Source organism: Pteropus medius, unplaced genomic scaffold, assembly GCF_902729225.1.
Source record: "Pteropus medius unplaced genomic scaffold, Ma_sr-lr_union100, whole genome shotgun sequence".
NCBI classification, from domain to species: Eukaryota; Metazoa; Chordata; class Mammalia; order Chiroptera; family Pteropodidae; genus Pteropus; species Pteropus medius.
The window spans coordinates 1,219,838-1,238,302 of record NW_024354503.1 but is presented as its reverse complement, the minus strand read 5'-3'; the positions used below and the strand labels follow the sequence as shown (position 1 = coordinate 1,238,302).

General features: G+C 34.1%; 1 protein-coding gene and 1 pseudogene across 16 annotated transcripts in view; both read left to right on the top strand.

Annotated features, from left to right (window-relative positions):
• Positions 1-18,465, top strand: part of EIF4G3 (eukaryotic translation initiation factor 4 gamma 3) — a 274,286-nt gene that overhangs the window by 49,643 nt on the left and 206,178 nt on the right. For all 16 annotated transcript variants that reach the window (XM_039854734.1, XM_039854728.1, XM_039854732.1 and 13 more), the window contains one exon: positions 17,252-17,327. The gene's annotated coding sequence lies outside the window, so the exon portion shown is untranslated. The remainder of the gene's footprint in view (positions 1-17,251; positions 17,328-18,465) is intronic.
• LOC120596364 (uncharacterized) lies at positions 5,129-5,247 on the top strand (annotated as a pseudogene).

The window sequence follows — 18,465 nt, the reverse complement described above, 5'->3', positions numbered from 1 at the left end:
ATAAAACACTTGATAGTGGTTACATTTAGGAGAAAAAGATTGAATGAAGGGAGGTACAATCTTACATCCTTTTGTACTGATATTTACGTTACATGCTCTGTACCATTTGAATTTTTTAACAGTGATCTTATGAAAACTAGTTATGGTTAATAGCACAGGACATCTGCAGATCTACAGGCTATGGTTGTAGCTGTAGTTTTCTTTGTACTATTTCAAAGTATATAACATTTACTTCTTCCTTTTATTTATCAAATAAGTTTATTTGCCATTCTTTGTTTTTATTATATCCCTTTATTCTCACAGAAATACCCTATCTTTCAGAAGTCCGTATGGTTCCCAGGAAGTTGTGTTAGAAGCCCTTTGGGACCAGTAGAAGATTTACTCATTTGCAAATCATGACCCAGTAGATAGTGAGGTTGCAAACTGTACATGAATTTGGCTTTTTATTCTCTACTGTCATTATAAAGGATATTCCTGAAGCTCTGTGACCTTCAGGATGTTACTTAATTTCTGAGTCCTTTTTTTTTTTGTCTTTAGTTAGACATTCATTTTTATATGATCATGTCCCACGACTCTTCCTAATCTCTGATTTTACAATTTCATACCCATTTCAACTCAAAAGACGGAATTCATTAATTCTTAAAGTAGTGTTAAAGCAAAATTTCTAGTTCAACAGTTAATTATAAAACCTTAAAAATAAACTTTAATTATTAAAATGCATTTGCAATCTGATGTCTCATAAGTGAATTCTAATGTGCTTCATAAAGTCAGCCATATGCATATATAAAACCTTAGTAATAGAGTAGGATTTTGAAATAAAATTTCCAGTAATGACATATGAATGTCCTCTGTGTGTGTGCCTGTGTGTGTTTTAAGCAAATCAACATTTCTATTTTTAATCTTAATACCAGAGAATGGACCTTTTCTTTGTTTAGAACCTCAGACACTTATGCCAACTGTAGCTTCATAACTAATTATATAAATAATATAATTAAATTTGAGTTATCAATCAAATTTAATTAAGCTATGACAACTTCTTTCACTAACTTTCCTTCATTTGGTAAGTTATGGCAGTGAGGAAAATGGTTAGGATCCACACCCTGAGGGTGTGCTATTTGCAAAGAAGTGTAGAGTACTGAAACGAGGGGTCGCTGCTGTGAACCTGTGTTAAACGCTGAGCTGCTGTGGCCTTCATTAGAGAACCTCCTTAGATTACTTGGTCTTTTGAAAAACATTTGAACAAAAAATGAAATGTCTTTGTAAATTTAAACTTTTCTGATATCCTCAAACAAAAGGGACGGGATTATCTATTGCTGGAGTCTACATTGGAAGCCAAAAGACTTTAATTTTATTTCCTCTGTAGTTTTCTGAATGAGCTAGAATGAAAGGTTCAATGTGAAGCAGAAATGCAGTTCTGAATTTTAATAGTAAAGTGAGATGTAGCGTAAGCAGGGCACATGAGTCCTTTTGCTGGTCTGTGTTAATAAACAAAGCCTGGGTAGCTGCATGCTTGGAAAGCTTTTCTGTGTCCTTGCAATCTTCATCCTTATTGTAGCCACGCAGCTGAGGAGATATCCCCTAAAGAGGCAGAACTTCCCATCCTCCCTCTTCTCCTGCCCCCTTTTTTTTTTTAAACTATATACTGGGACATTCAATGGCCTTGCATTGACCAGAAAGACAAAGAGTGCTTTCATGCACAGGGTTTAGCCTCTCCAGTGTGCTGGGCCTTTGTTAGGGCTTGCACTAGCCCTCTCTCTTTTACAACCCCCAGTCTCATTGTTCATACTCTGCAGCGGCAACAGTATCGTTTTGTAGAATTTTATCTTTTTACCTAAAAAGAGTTGCAAAAGAAAATTCCAATTTCTTTTAATGAAAAATACAAAGAAAAGCTTAATTTTCTCTTCTGTTTCTTCACAAAGTATGCCCTGTTACAGCTACGTGCTGTAGTGCGAGACTTGATCTTGTGGAAATTATTCTGTCATTTAAAAAGTAAAGTCAAATGAACTTTATTTCCTTTTTGTATGGGTGTATCCCATCCAACTCATTGTTGGTACTTGATATTCATTCATAAAATACAGACAAGAATCTTTTTCATCAGTGTCAGTTGATTTTTAAATTACCCAATGTTTTTATGTTTTATTAGATAATATCAATTGGAGAATTTAGACAGTTATGTGGATTATTCAAAGAATGTCTTTTGACTCAGTTAACAGGCAAAAATTAACAGTGTTGGCCTTTGTCCTACATTTTGCTCATTTAGAAGTAAACCATCAAGATGAACTGTTATTTTTAAAAACATGTTACACTGTGTACATAAACTTTATCAGGCATAGCTAAACTATATTTCATAGTTATTTTTAATTTGCACTAAAGAGTTCTCTTGTGTTGTCATTTTTTTACACAGGTGACTCACCTTTTAATGAAATATTTTATGCACACAAAATTATAGAGACTAATGTAACATATTACTGCACATGCTACCCCTCTTTGTTGTATTTGTATTCTTAAGAGAGATTTTGGAGAGTTTTGTTGAACCCTAAATGTCTTAATCTGTGTCTTGTGAAAGTTTATGATTTTTTATTCCCTCGTCTGTCACAGATTTTCCCTTTAGATAAGTCATTTGTTAAGGTAAACCTGGCGACGCCATAGTTCATGACTCTTGACATTACAGTGTCGCCTGGAAAGTATTTGTGATTGTTTTAGGTTCTATTTAATAATCTCAGTATTGAATATGTACAGTTATGCACTGCATTTTAAAGTCAGTGATGGATCACACATAGATGGTGGCCCCATGATATAACGGAACTGAAAAATTCTTATTGTATAGTGACGTCATAGCTGTCATAATGCTGTAGGCGCAACACATTACTAGTTTTTGGTGATAACTGGTGTAAACAAACCTGCGCTGCCAATTGTATAAAAGTATAGGACATGTAGTTATATACAGCATATAATACTTGTAATAAGTGACTTCCTGGTTTATGTATTTACATACTATACTTTTAATTGTTATTTTAGAGTAGACTCTAATTATGAAAAAAGTTTGCTGTAAAGTAGTACGCTGTGTTATGCTGGCAGCAGCCTCATATATCTCGTGTTTACTATATCTCTTGATTTCATCATTTTCTCTTGTGCTAGATTAATCTTGTATTGTTTTGTTCATCATGGCCCCTAAGTGTACAAATCCTCTGCTAATGTTGCTAGTAAGAGGTTATGTTGAGTGATTGACCCGGAAACAAAAAAGTACATGAGGACTATTCAGGTGGAAAATCAGTGGTGGTTATTGCTCGTCAGTCAGGCTTGTCTCATTCTACCATAGCTGTGATCTTAAAGAACAAGAACAAAGTGACGGAAACTGTTAAAGGATCTGCTTCATTGAGAGCCGTGAGATCAACAAAAGTTTGAGAAGGGCCTATATCAAACATGGAGAAACTTTTGATGACCCGAACTGAAGACCAGACACAGAAGTATATGCCTCTCAGCACCATGAAAATGGTGTCCAAAACCAGAAGTTTGTTTGCATGTTGAAAGAAAAGGTGGGACCCAACTACAATGTTCACTTTACTGCAAGCTCTGGGTGGCTTAAACAATTCAAGAATCGTTATTCAGTACATAATGTGAAAGTGAGTGGTGAGTCTTTGAGTACTGATGTGAAAGCAGCTGAAAAATTTTTGGAAACTGATTGTATAGGAAAGTTACTTGCCAGAGCAAATGTTCAATATGGTTGAAACCTCCCTGTTCTGGAAATGGATGCCTAAAAGGACTTTTGTCTGTAAGGAGGCCAAGTTAATGACAAGTTTTAAGGCTTCTAAGGACAGGATAACAGTCTGGGGCAGTGTTCGACACTACAAATTTAAAACCTTTGTGATTTGGTACATTGAGAACCCCAGGGCCTTCGAGCATATCGACAAGCACATACTCTTATTGTACTACAGGAGCAGTAAGAGGGCACGGATGACCCAGCTTTTCTTCTAAGATACCCTCCTGAATTGCTGTGCCAGCGAATGGAGAAGTACTGTGTGTGTGTGTGTGCTGTATGGAGAATAACCTATTTTTCAAGATTTTGCTTGTTGTTGATAATGCCCCTTTCATTGATGATCTTCATCCCAATATCAACATGGTATTTTTGTCTCCAAACACCACTTCTTTGATCAAACCAATGGATCAGGAAGTTACAGGAGCTTTTAAAGCCTACGTGAAGAAGACCTTTGCCTAGGGTATTGCTGCAGCTGAGGAAGACACTGCAATTCTGGAAGGATTATGACATCTGTAACTACATCAAGAATCTTACTTGGGCATGGGAGTGATGTTGCTAAGGCGTGTATGCATGCCATCTGGAAGAAAACAGGAGGTTTGTCCATGATTTCAAAGGATTTCCCAAGGATGAGGAGGTTGCAAAAACCAACAGTGCTGCAGTTTAAATGACAAACAACTTTAACCTGGATGTGGATGAGGATAACATTGAGGAGTTCCTAGGGGTAGTTTCTGAGGAATTAACGAGAAGTTGTTGGAACTAGAGCAGGCACACATAGCTGAAGAAGAGGCAAGAGAAGAGGAAACTTAAGGAGAAAAAGAGGAACCCCCAAGAAAATTCACAGTTAAGGGTTTAGCAGAAGCTTCTGTAGACCTCGGCAAGCTCCTTAAAAAGTTTGAAAACATATATCCCAACACTGAAAGGTTTTCATTAATGGAGAGGGATGTTATCTGCTTACAAGCAAATCTATGATGAAAAAAAAGAAACCAAGCATACAACCATGGACACATTTCTGAAAAGAGTGAGACCTCAGGCAGCTCCTTGAGGAGGTTTTCCAGAAGAAGGCATTGTTAGAGGAGATGACAGCTCTTCAGAGGGACAAGATGTCGAGGTGGAGGACAGTGATAGTGATGACTGACCCTGTGTAGGCCTAGACTTATGTGTGTGTTTGTGCCACAGTTTTTAACAAAAAGTTTAGAAAACAAAATTTTTAAATAAAACTCATAAGGATATAAAGAAAAAATATTTTTGTACAGCTATACAATGTGTTTTAAGCTAAGCATTACTACAAAGTTGAAAAGTTAAAAGAAGTTTACAAAGTAAAAAAGTTACATTTAAAACTAAGGTTAATTTACTATTGAAAAATGAAATTAAGTCTGCGGTCATGCTACCCTGAGTACGCCTGATCTCGTCTGATCTCAGAAGCTAAACAGGGTTGGGCCTTTTTAGTTCTTGGATGGGAGACCACCTAGGAATACCAGGTGCTGTAGGCTTTAAAAAAAAAAAAAATGAAATTAAAAAACTTAGCTTACACTAAAGACTACAGTAGTGTACAGTAATGACTTTACATCCACTCACCACACACTCACCAGAGCAATTTCCAGTCTTGCCAGCTTCATTCATAGTAAGTGCCCTTTACAGATGTACCATTATTTTATATATTGCATTTTTACAGTACCTTTCTATGTTTAGATATGTGTAGGTGCACAAATATAGGTACCGTTGAGTTGGAGTATCGTAACATGCTGTATAGGTTTGTAGCCTAGGAGTAATAGGATATATACCATGTAGCCTACGTGTGTAATAGGCTATACTGTTTAGGTTTGTGTAAGTGGTATTTGCAGAATGATGAAATTGCCTGATGGTGCATTTCTCCCTCATAAAGTGGCACATGACTTATACTAAATTTTTAGATTCTAAAGCTATGTTTTCAGATATTCTAAGAAGGGAATGTAATATACAACAGTGAAAATTTACTCACAGTTATATAAGCTGGTATATAACTGGTTGAAATCTGAGGGAAAATATTGGTTATTTTATAATTGGTTCAGCTGCTTTTGGTACTTTATTTTGACCTTTATACTAGAAAGAAAAATTACACTTAGAGTTCTTCATATTAGCAGTGATTTGTTGTACACTTATGTTTACATGACACTAGATTAAATGCCTTAAATAAATTCTCTAATTTAAAAATGTATGTCAGCTCTCTGAAGTAGGTACTATTATTGTCTTTATTTTCCAGGCAAAGACACATAACGCTTAGAGATGTTAAATGTAACCCCCCCAGAAATCATACAAGCAGTAAGTGAAGGAAGTGGAATGCTAAAATCAGATTTGTACTCTGGATTACTGGTATGGATAAACTGCCTCCTGAGTTCAGTGTTTTTAGAACTGTTGTAACAAACTTCTTTAACATAGTCTGAAATTAATCTGTTTCAGTTAAATTCCAGGCTTTAAGTTGAAGTATGTTCAAAGTTTTTTGAAACTTAGATGTTGGCTGGTGTTATTGGCTCTAGGTGTTTGATTTAGCTCAGAGCTCTTGGATGATACCAGTGTCACTGGCTTAGTCCGTCTTCATTTCAGACAGTGATGTCATGAAATGGGTGCTTAGCTACTTAAACCTGAAACTAAAGAAAGAGAAAAGAGGGTTGGGAAAAGGAAGAACAAGGAATCTTTGATTTTCTAATGGTTTGAACTACACTGATGAGCGAGGGTCTTATTGGATGGGCCTAGCGTGTAAGATCCTAAGGCGAGGGTGAAGAAGCAGAATTACATGACCATGGGCTGAGGCCCAGATGGACTGGCTACAGTTGAGCAGTAGCTACAGTAGAGCAGGCCGCCATTGCTGCATTCATTTTAGAATCTTACTAAACATGGGCTAACGAATGCACTCTAGCATACATACTAGTTTATTCTTTTTTCAGAAAGCACATTCATAAATAATCATATAGTAGTTCTCTGTCAGTGTTTGTGAAAAACCCTTTGGATTTTTTTCATGACCTCACTTGACCATTTTTATATTAATCTAGCATAACTACATTTATGGGATTCCTTGGTGCCCTTGGAGCACTGTGCTTTTGGCCTGCTTACGTAGATTTACTCTGCTCTAGGAATTTTATTCTGGATATTGATAGCATTGAAATCCTGCTCCTGGCATTAGGGGGCCCTGTGAGAGAGAGTATGATTTTCTTACAGTAGCATACTATTTAGAGGCAGAGGTCAGAACTATTTTAATAATTGTTCTAAGATATTTTTTGCCTTTTTCACTTTATTGACGTATTCATTGATGGTGCAGAATCAAAGGTGGGTCAGATGGCTGGCACCCTAGCATGAATCAAGTACCAAACTACTTGTAATGATTGTGTTCTTCTCCAACATGAATTCTTAAAAAAAAAGCACCGGTATCTTAATATCTTTGATGAAACAGTAAAAAGCGTTCATTTAATTAAAAATGGTTCATTTAATTAAATTGATCCTTGAGTATGCATCTTTTTAATGTTCTGTGTGATGGAATGGGAGGTATATACAAAGCACTTAGGTCGCATAGTTGTCCTGTTAATGGTTTTAATGAAAATCACTGTGTGAGTGAGTTTCTGGCAGAACAAGTGGCTTTTTTTTTAAAAAAAAGTAACACTATTTTTATTTGAAAGAATGATAAGCTATGATTATTCAGTCTTGGATATTTAGCAGATATTTTCAAAAATAAATGAGTGTGCCTGTCACTTCAATGAAAACTTTCCAATAATAAAATTATAGGTTTTAAGTAAAAATTAGAATAGTGGAAACTGGTATCTGCCACCATGAGTTTGACTGCTTCTCAATACTTAAAAGACTTCAGGTGAGATCAATGGTGATATTAACAGATTTGATTTTTAATATTATGCAATGAAATGTGTCAACATCTGGAAGATCTGCATAACTTAATGTAACCAATATTTTCAATACACGATGTTACAAAATCATGCAGAGATAAAAGATCCATTGAAAATGTAACATAGAAATAATTTTAATGTAACTATGTATGAAAAGTTAATTGATATGGTTTCAGATTCCATATTGCACCTGTTTTAAAAACTATCACTTATCAAATTTTAATAGAATAGCAAAAAATAATATGCACAATTTTCAGGAAGGGCTCTTAATTTCCTCCTCCCTTTTTTTAACCACTTATCTACATGAGACCAGATTTTCTTCATAGGCTTCAAAATAACATGTTACAACAGATTGAATGCAGAAGCACATATAAAATTTCAGCTGGTCTTCTATTAAGCTAGACATTAAAGAGATTTGTGAAACTGTAAAAGCAATGCTACTCTTTTCCCTAAATTAGAAGAAAAAATTAGGTGGCTTTTTTAAAAATAAAAAATGTTACTGGTGTTAACAGAATTGATTTATTATTGTTGTCCTAAAATAACTTAATAGATATTCAAGTATTTTCTAAGTTTTAATTTCTAATGCGGTAAATATACATGGATATATAACCCATTTTAGCAAAAACTCTTGGTTCCTCAATAATTTTTAAGTGTAAAGGAGGACATTGAAACTATAGTTTAGAAACACCAAATAAGATCTCAGTAATTAAAGCTATAATTTCTTAGCTCTTTTTCTTTTAATTAGGTAATTCTTTTAAAGGAGAAATAAGCTTTCACATAGTAACTTAATAATTTAGTTGCTATAATTATTTGTTAGGGATTATATGAAATGCATGCTTCATGTGTATTATTTAATTTTCCCCAGAACCCTATGAAGTATAAGTACTATTTTTATTCTCATTTACAGATAAAATTGGGTCTCAAAAAACATAAATTGCCCAAGACCGTACAATTAGTTAAGTGATAGAACTAGGATTTGATTCTGGCATCTTGGTATCAGAGTTCACATTCTTAATCACATGAAATGTTTGTCAAAATGGCCTGCTTTTCTCTTACATTTAATGTCAGTCAAAATTAACAGTTTAATCTAAGATTATATTTACTTATATAATATCCTCTCATATTCTCTTTCCTCTTTCATAAAGATTTTTCTCTTCTTTTTCTTTTCTAAATATAGCATGGAAGTCAAAGACATAGGAGATAGAAATAATATCAGTTGAGTGTCTACTACTTTTTAAAAAGTGTATATCCTACTTAATCTTTATAATAATAACGTGTGACAGCTGTTACCACTTATCAGGAACCTGGTTTGGAGACACGCATTGACTTTCCTAAGTTAGGAAATAGAGTGATCAGGATTCAAAGTCAGGTCTTAATTTTTCCTAAAAGTGGTTGTTCACTTTCCATTCTATCTGCATATCCCCAAGCAACATGCATGAGTGGGTAGGGAAAAATGAAAGAATCAGAACTTATTTCTCTGTTCAGCTCTTTCATTTTTTCCTATTCCCTTGTCTCTGCATATGTACATAGCCTTTCTCTCCTGAACCTGGGACATCTGAGTTGTTGGTGCCTCTCTTGACTGACTGTGATCAGGCCAACTGGAAGAGCAGCAGGTTATTTAGGATTTAGGTACTTTGATTTGATGTTTGAAGAGATATATTTACTCTTCTGGGAGATGCTTAGGCTGGCTTGAGTGCCACGTCCTTTTCCCCGGTCTTTACATGAGAAAGTGATTTTTTTTTTGGTCATTCAGACCAAGACTTACTTTGGCAGAGTAATCCCTACCCTAAAAGCCTTTATCAAGACAAAAAAAAAAAAAAAAGGCAGCAGCAAGCTTTTTTGGATTCTAGTTAGTGTTGGAATGAATTTGGTTATGTGAACTTTTCAACCAGGGATCCTTATAAAAAAAAGTATTTTGGAGAAAGGACATTAACATAAGGAATAATAAGAGTAAACGGGATTCTCTTATACAAGATACCATTTATTGAATACCTACTGTATACTTAGGTATAAGTATTATTTATTTCATTTAATCCTTACAACAGTTCTTTGAGGTATTATTTCCTGCTTCCTTTTATAAATAATAGGGTAACTGAGACTAAGTGAAAGGAAGTAACATGTGATCTCTTGCAGCAAAATAGGGAAGCCAGGAATTTAATCCAGGTATCAGTTGGGAGTTGAAAGGATTTAGGTGAGTGGAGGGAAGAAGGGAAGGCATTCTAGGCAATGGAAATTGCAAGACCAAACAGTCAGGAACTAGCTTGGTATTAGTTATTTAATAGAAGTTTCATTTTAGGGAGTGGGAAATAAAGATTAAATTGAAGAGCTCCTAGGTAGTGGTGGTATTTGAACCACAGGATTTGGATTTGGAGGTAAAAAACAATTAGGGAGCTATTTATTGTTCATTGATGACCGACCACAGCATCGTACAGGAAGATTGGTCTTCTGATATCATACTGTATGAATTGAAGAAGCAGTGACTCTAGTCAGGAAAACCAAGGCAGCTACTACTACAAGTAGAGAATAAAGATCTGAATTGAGGTAGTGGCCATGGCCTTGGGAAAAGAAGGTGAGGCTGGCTTCTGGAAAATTACAGAGGTGGTATAGAGATGAAGTTGAATGAATTTACAGGCTAAAATTGTGTACCAGCAATAAGCTTGAACATTAGTTAATAATTGAACTGCTGTGTTGGAGTAGAGATAGTATAGATTGACCCATTTTAGCCAGTAGGATTTTTTTTTTAATAAAAAATGTATTTAATGTAGTAGAGTTTTTTGATATATAACATATTGACTTGTTCATGTTAATTTCAGAGCTATATAAAATGAAGACACTAATTGCTACCCTGACTATTTTCTTCAAAATAGTGTTTAAGATTTCTTGCTAAATTCTACTGCTGTCTATCTTTATTTTTAGTTAAGCAAGATCTCATTTTGTACATATTATTTAAATATATTTTATCACATCAGTATGTAGCTTGAAATATTAAGATTGTGTAAGTTTTCTTTGCTGCTAATCAAAAAATGACTTAGAATAATTATATGCTTACAAAATCTGTGGTTCGATTGATAATAGAAAACTGTCTCTATTTTAATCTGATAGGATAATATCATTGCCTCTTGATGAATAGTCAAAGGAAGTAAGAGTTTTCCTTTTATTAATTTGTTTATTTTAAATTTATTTTTAATTACAGTTAACGTACAATATTATATTTGTTTCAGGTGTATAACATAGTGATTCAACACATATGTCTTATGAAGTGGTCACCACAATAAGTCTAGTAACTGTCTGTCACCATACAAAGTTATTATGATATTATTGACTCTTATTTTCTCTTCCCTGTGCTGTACATTACATCCCTGTGACTAATTTTATAACTAGAAGTTTGTAACTTCTTAATCTCTTCCCTTTTTCTGCCTAATCTTGCATCCCATTTCCCTCCCATCTGGCAGCCATCAGTTTGTTCTATATCTATGAGTTTGTTTCTGTTTCATTTGTACTGACTGGTTTTGTTTTGTTTTTTAGGTTTCTAATGTAAGTGAATTCATAACGTTTTTTTTTTTTTCTCTGTTTGACTTCTTTCACTTAACATATACTCTCTAGGTCCATCCATGTTGTCAACAGATGGCAAGATTTCATTCTTTTTTTATGACTGGGTAACATTCCATTATGTAAATGTACCACATCTTCTTTATCCATTCATCTATTTATGGACACCTAGGTTGCTTCCATCCATATCTTGGCTATTATAAACAGGGCTGCAATGAATATAGGAGTGAATATACCTTTTTTAGTTATTATTTTCATTGTTGTTGAATAAATACCCAGAAATAGAATTGCTGGGTCATAGGACAGTTCTATTTTTAATTTTTTGAGGAATTTTCATACTGTTTTCCATGGTGACTGCAGCAATTCACAGTCCCACTAACAGTGCATAATGGTTCCCTTTCACCTACATCAACTCCAACACTTGTTATTTGTTGTCTTTTTGATAATAGCCATTCTGACAGGTATGAGGTGATATCTCATTGTAGTTTTGATTCGCATTTTTCTGATGATAAGTGATGTTGAACATCATATGTCTGTTGGCCATCTGTATATTGTCTTTAGAGTAATGTCTATTCAGGTCGTAGGCCCATTTTTAAATTGGATTGTTGTGTTTTTGTGCATGCGTCTGTGTGTTTTTGATGTTGAGTTGTATGAGTTAGCTACCAGCTCCTAATCTGTCCATTCATCCCAGTTCTGAGCAACTACTAGTCCCTTTCTGTCTTCGTAGCCTATTTGGAACATTTCACAAAAATCGAATCATATAGGAAGTAACCTAAATGCCCATCAACAGACAATTGAATAAAGAAGTTATGGTTCATGTATACAATGGAATATTACCCAGCCATTAAATTAAAAAAAATGAAATCCTGTCATTTGCAATGACATGGATGGATTTAGAGGTTATTATACTGAGTGAAATAAGTCAGAGAAAGATAAATACCATGTGATTTCAAAACTTATATGCGGAATCAAAGGAACAAAAAGAATGAACTAATCGAAAACAGACTCACAAATATAGAGGACAGTCTAGTGATGAGCAGAGGGAAGGGGGATTGAAGGGTCTTGGAGAAAGTGGTGAAGGGTTAAAGAAGTAGTTAGTACTTAACTACTAACAAATTAGTAGTTAAGGGATGATCACGGGGATGGGGAGCACAGCCTAAGGAATGCAGTCAGCAGTAGTATAATGGCTAGGTGTAGAGCCAGAGGGAAGACAGTAATCAGGGGATCATTTCATAAACTATATAAATGTCTAACCAATGTACTGTATACTTGAAACTAATAATAAAAAGGTAAAAAAAAAAATCATATGTGGTCTTTTGTGACTTTCTTTCACTTAGCATGTTTTCAAGGTTTATCCATGTTGTAGCATGTGTTAGTACTTCATTTCTTTTTATTGCCTAATAAAATTCCATTGTATTGATATATTACATTTTGTGTATGCTTTCATTTATCTGCTGATGGACAGTTGAGTTGTTTCTACTTTTTGGCAGTTCTGAATAATGCTGCATATATGTATATGTAAATACTTACGTATAAGTTTTTGCAAGGCCATATGTTTTCATTTCTCTTGGATATATACCTCAGAGTGAATTGCTAGGTCATAATGAAACTTTTGAGAAACTTGTCAGACTGGTTTTCAGAGTGGCTGCACTGTTTCACATTCCCAGCAGTGTACGAGGGTCCCAGTTTCTCCACATTGTCACCAGCACTGGCCTTTTTCATCCTAGTAGTGTGAAGTGTTATCTCATTGTGGTTTTGATCTGCATCCTCCTGGTGACTAATTATATTGATCATCTTTTTATGTGGTTTTTGGTCATTTGTGTATCTTCTTTGGAGAAATGTCTATTCAGATTCTTTGCCCATTTTAAAAAATTAGGTCGTTTGTGTGTTTTTATTATTGAGTTGTAAGCGTTCTTTATAGAGTCTAGAAACAAGTCTTTATCAGACATAATTTGCATATATTTTCCCTTATTCTATGGGTTGTCTTTTCTCTTTCTTGATGGTATCTTTTGAAGCACAGAAGTTTTTAATTTTGTTTGTCAGTTTATCTATTTTTTTGTTGTTGCTCGTGTTTTTGGTGTCGTTTCTAACAGCCCATTGGCAAATAGAAGTCATGCAGAATTATTCTATTGTAAAATTTATAGTTTTAGCCTCTACATTTAGGTCTTTGATCCATTTTGAGTTAACTTTTATAAGACATATTCTTTATGGGTCATAACTAATGTTAAAGGGAATATAGCTATTTCCAAAGCAACTGTATTTTAAATAGTGCATCTTTTGAGAAATCATGAAATAGGGTATAGTTCTAAAATTCTACCATTATTCTTATATGTTATACAATTTATCTTTTTCATTATCAAAAACTATATAGAAAGGATAAAGTGGGAAAAGCATAAATTGACTAACATTACCATATTATCTGCCCTAAAGCCTAAATAAGACAATGCGGAAAAAGATCTTTTTCATTTATTTGTTTTCATCTTCTGAAGACAGTTGCTTTTGTCTTCTCTAAAGCAGTATAGGTGCAATGGGGTTTGTACTCTTGCTTCCCTTTTCAATGAGGCACTGATAACTTGAGGCTATCACTTTAAGAATATTGCTTATGCTGAGCATTGGCACAGTAACTTTTCTTGGAGTGGAGCAAAGTTTAGGAACATTCAGCTGGGACTTGTAAATGGAACATTAGTGTTTCAGCAACTGGAGGAAGATTCTTCTATTGACCTTTACTGCTTGCTTTCTAACTTGTCAAAAGTCACCTTTCGAGGAGGTACTGCCTACAGGTCAAACTCATGGTCAATTATGATTGCCATAGATTAAAATGTCTCCTGATGAGTTCATGAAATTTTAGTAAAAATCTGTGCTTAAAATTTTATTGGTCCCTTCTTTCCTTTATGGTATAAGTAGGAAACATTCAGATCATTATGTAATTTCCTGGTAGATCTTGGATTTCTCTGAAGAAATTTGGTTGCTGAAAATTTTTTATCTGCCTCATTGACATTTAATGTGAAGAGTGTGTAGTGATTACTTTAATAATCAGTTTAGAACATAACATGCTTTAATACTCTTTAACCTTCAAATTTTAATTCTGAAATTGGTCTTTTTAATGTTTGATTAGAAAAAGAAAGTGGTGAATTAGAAATTTTTTGCATTTATGTTTCTACTTAGAGTCTTAATTCAGTTGTTAAATACCATCTGTCTAATCTTGTTAATGATTTTGCTTTTATTTCCTAATGATATAAATCATAGCAATTTGAACCACAGAAATGTTAAGTGGGTATGCTACTGTATTTCAGTCATGAGTTTTAAAAATTAAAAATATGTTCTGGAGCATTGTACATGCATATTACACTGCTCATTGATTGAATTAGAATTTTAAGTGGTGCTATGAGAAGCTATTTGCTTGTTACCTTGAGCTCAAAGGGAAATAACCATCCAATGATTTCTGCTGGAGATACAGAGCTTGGTGAGAGCTTGGTACTAAGTTTACTGGTTGGCAGAATTAGGAGGAAATATGCTGTAGTGTAAGAGCTTTATATGCATGACATTTCTTTGAATCCACCTGTTTTTGGAGAAAATGCCTAGTAGTGCCTATCTCCTAAGCTTTCTAGTGGAAAGGGGGATAACCAGCCTAGTTGCGAATTACTAAATATTAATTTATTTTAAAATTGATATATAATTCACATACCACATAATTCACACTTTTCAAGTATACAATTCAGTGGATTTTAAAAGAATATTTATGAAGATGTACAACCACAACCATTAAGAATTAAAAGATAAGATTGCTCCGAAAAATAAGCTCCCTTAGTTTCTTGCATTACCTGCCCCATCTATAATAGTGATTGTTCATTTGCCATTGGGAAGATGATTCAATTCGGGCCAAGAATTTGAGACTTTTTAGTTTTAGAGTGACTCTCCATTGATTTTTTTATGAGATGAACTACTAGTTTAGTTCTGTCCTGTAGATAGGGACGACCATATTTTGACCAGGTTGTGATAATGATTTTTTTTTTTTTTTTACACTATAGTATAAAATATTTTGCCTTTGGACATCTTAATGTAATAGGAAGAGCATGGTCTTTAGATTATAGAGACCTGGTTTGGCTACTTAACTTAAACTTGTTAACTTGGGTAAGTGACTTCATCTTGCTGAGCCTTAGTTGACAGGAGTACTATAAAGTGGTTTAGTGAAGACAACATAGTTGGTTATCCTGAAGACTTCTTTTTTAATCTTATTTTTATAAGACTGTGTTTTTGTTTTAACATAGTTATTTTTTATCCAAATGTTCTTTTAAGAAGCAGTTAATTTATCAATCTACAATATTCTTTTGGTAGTTTATAGAGTGAAATAAGTGAAATCAACATTATCTGTGGCCACGGAAAAGGAATGTTTGTCACTGGACTATTGGCTAAATATATGATTGTCTCTATAGAAATCTTGTAATTATGGTAATATTGTTTGCCAATTAAATAACTAATAGAAATCAGGAGCCCTAACCTCCTCTCATAAGGTTAAGTGGTGTGGCTCAGTTTTGGCGCCGTAGTACTGAACTCATTTGAGAACTTATCCTCACACAGTGAGAATTAGCCATAGCTAGAAAAAGCAATAGCTGTCGGGTTTGCAGAATAAAGAATGGACTCATATTTTCCATCATTCATGTGACCACAGTGTAGAACTATAATTCAAAGCAAGTTTTATTTCAGCCAGGGGTAATCTTACTTCTAAAAGAGTTGACAAGCTAACATGAAGGATTTTTGTCCTGAAACTTGTTAAGCTTCTGTTTCCTACATTGCAAATACATACATACATCTGTACGTACGTACGTACGTGTATATATATATATATATATATATATGAAATTTGGATGAAGCAGTTTTTTATGACATTTTAGGGTTGATGTTTCTCAGTGTGGCATTTTAAATTAGTTCTTTGTACATAGAGGATGATGGCAATGCATTGAACTGTTGTCTGAGGTTACTAGTTTAAAGAACTGTCTGGAGACTGGTACAGTGTTATTAATTTTTAATGACTAAAGCATAGGATGTTTGTTTGTTTATTCCCCTCTTAAATCTCAGTAAACTTTTGCTACTTAGATATAAAGAATTTCACTTCTAATGATTCAGACTTGTGCAACTTGTGGGCATTTATTTAAAATTATTATTTGCAACAGTTACCTTGTCTTCCAAACTGTTTCATTGAATTAGAAGGGAACATGATATGAGAATTATTAAATATTTGTTAGGATGAAGGAAGGATTGTGTCTCATTTTGGATTTACTACATTTATAGTCATTCTTTTAAAATACATTTAAAATATACAAATCATTTCTATTTATTGTAGAAATAGCACATAATACAGTTTTGTAATCCTACCACCTGGAGGTAATTGCTATTAATCTTTTGGTGCCAGTCTTTTGGTTGTCATTCCTGAAGAGGTAAAAACATCACCTTACCCGGTAGAAGAACTTACTACATCTTTCAGTTTTGAAAGTGAATGAAATGATATTCTTTTGTCTTTTAACAGAATGTCCTGACAGTATGCTGAAACATTTTAAACTATATTATGCTGGAGAGCCTATCTTTAAAAATAGGGGTTTGGAGGGGTGGATATGAGGGAAAGTAGAAGTTAAAATAGAAAAATAGGGAAACAATTGTATTCGCTGTTCTTATGTAGTTAGCAGAACAGATGGAGCTTTGTCAGCAATTTCCAGGTTGATGAATTAGTCTTACCTTTTGAATATCTTGCTTATATTTCCTTAGTCTCTCTCTATGAAGTAAGGGTGGTAGATTCTCATCATCATAGGCCTAAAGTTTAGAGTCTTGTTGTATAATTTTATTTGTTTTTAGTTTCCATGGAATGTTTATCATGGGAATCACTTTTGGAGAGAGCGACCTAATCACATTAGGAAATTTGAAATATATTTTTTCCAGTTTCTGTGGAGAAGTAAGTGTATAACCCCACTAAGTGGGTGACAAAGCTTGGGTCACTGACAGAATTTTGTCGTGGTAATTTCCTCTTTCTTACTGCTAAAGCAATCCATATTTGAGTTCTCTTATCCTTAACTCGCTCTTCTAGAATTCCTAGAGGACCTGTGCAGCAGCCTCTTGAGGATCGAATCTTCACTCCTACTGTCTCTGCAGTGTACAGCACGGTGAGTAACTCAAGGTTGTTTGTCATACTGTGTACCTGTTTTCACTCACGAGCCTTTGCCATTACAGGCAGTTTGCTTGATTGGCATGAATAGATTTTTGGCAAAATAAAATCCCGAATGGAATTAGATGTGTATAATATATAATAAGATGATTAGGCCCTCTTTTCCATCATCTTAATTTAAGAAGTGGTGATGAAATAAGCATTATATTAAGATGATTGGATTGTACACGTGTCTTCTTTTTCCTCTTTTCATAAATATTCACCTCTGGCCTTGTGTTGTGATATCTTTTGAGACCCTGAGTTTTAATTTTTGATATTTTTTTTCTTAAAGTTTAAAAAATTTTACTTTTTTAACTTAAAAAAAATTTTTATTTTACTCTTTTCCATTTCTGACTATATATAAAAATGCAGAAAGTTTAGAAAAGTAAACATTGGTAATAGGAAATTTAATTTAAATTTAATATGTTAAATGACTGGTTCAAATTCATAAATGAAGAGAAATTTAAGTTAGAGGATGAAGGTAATTAAATTAGAAGCACATTTGAACTGTCTTACAGTGAGCGTGAGAGAATTTAGGAAGAACTGGGGAGTCACATATTTTTTTAATGTTTTAGTTCAAAATACTGTTTATTCCTAGGAATATGACAGGGAGCTTTAAAGAAACAGTGTAGTGAGGGAGATGAGTAAATAATTATAATCTAAGGTTATATGATAGAGCAGTGATTCTTATGCTTTGAAGTTAAGAATTGCTTTTAGAATCTTAAAATGGTTGCAGTGCTTTCTCCTCAAAGAAGAGCATATACCCAGTGTTTACATGTAATTTCAGAATTTCACAAATGTCCGTCAGGCCATTCATAGGCCCTAGGTAAGAACCTTTGATTAGAGATCTGAACTTGCTATTATATGGGAGAGGAAGAGGTTGCTTTATCGAGGAAGTGACACCAAGCTGGAAGGTATAAGAATTCTGTAGGCAAAGAAGGGAAGAAAAGGCCTTCTAGGAAGTGAATGTTTAGAGGTATGGCTAATGGATTGGCTAGTAGTCAGTCCATTGTGGCATGTGTGTTAGGTTTTGGAGCAGTACTAGAGACGAGGTAGGTGGGATTTGGAGGTTTTAACACTGTCCTAAAGAGTCAGAA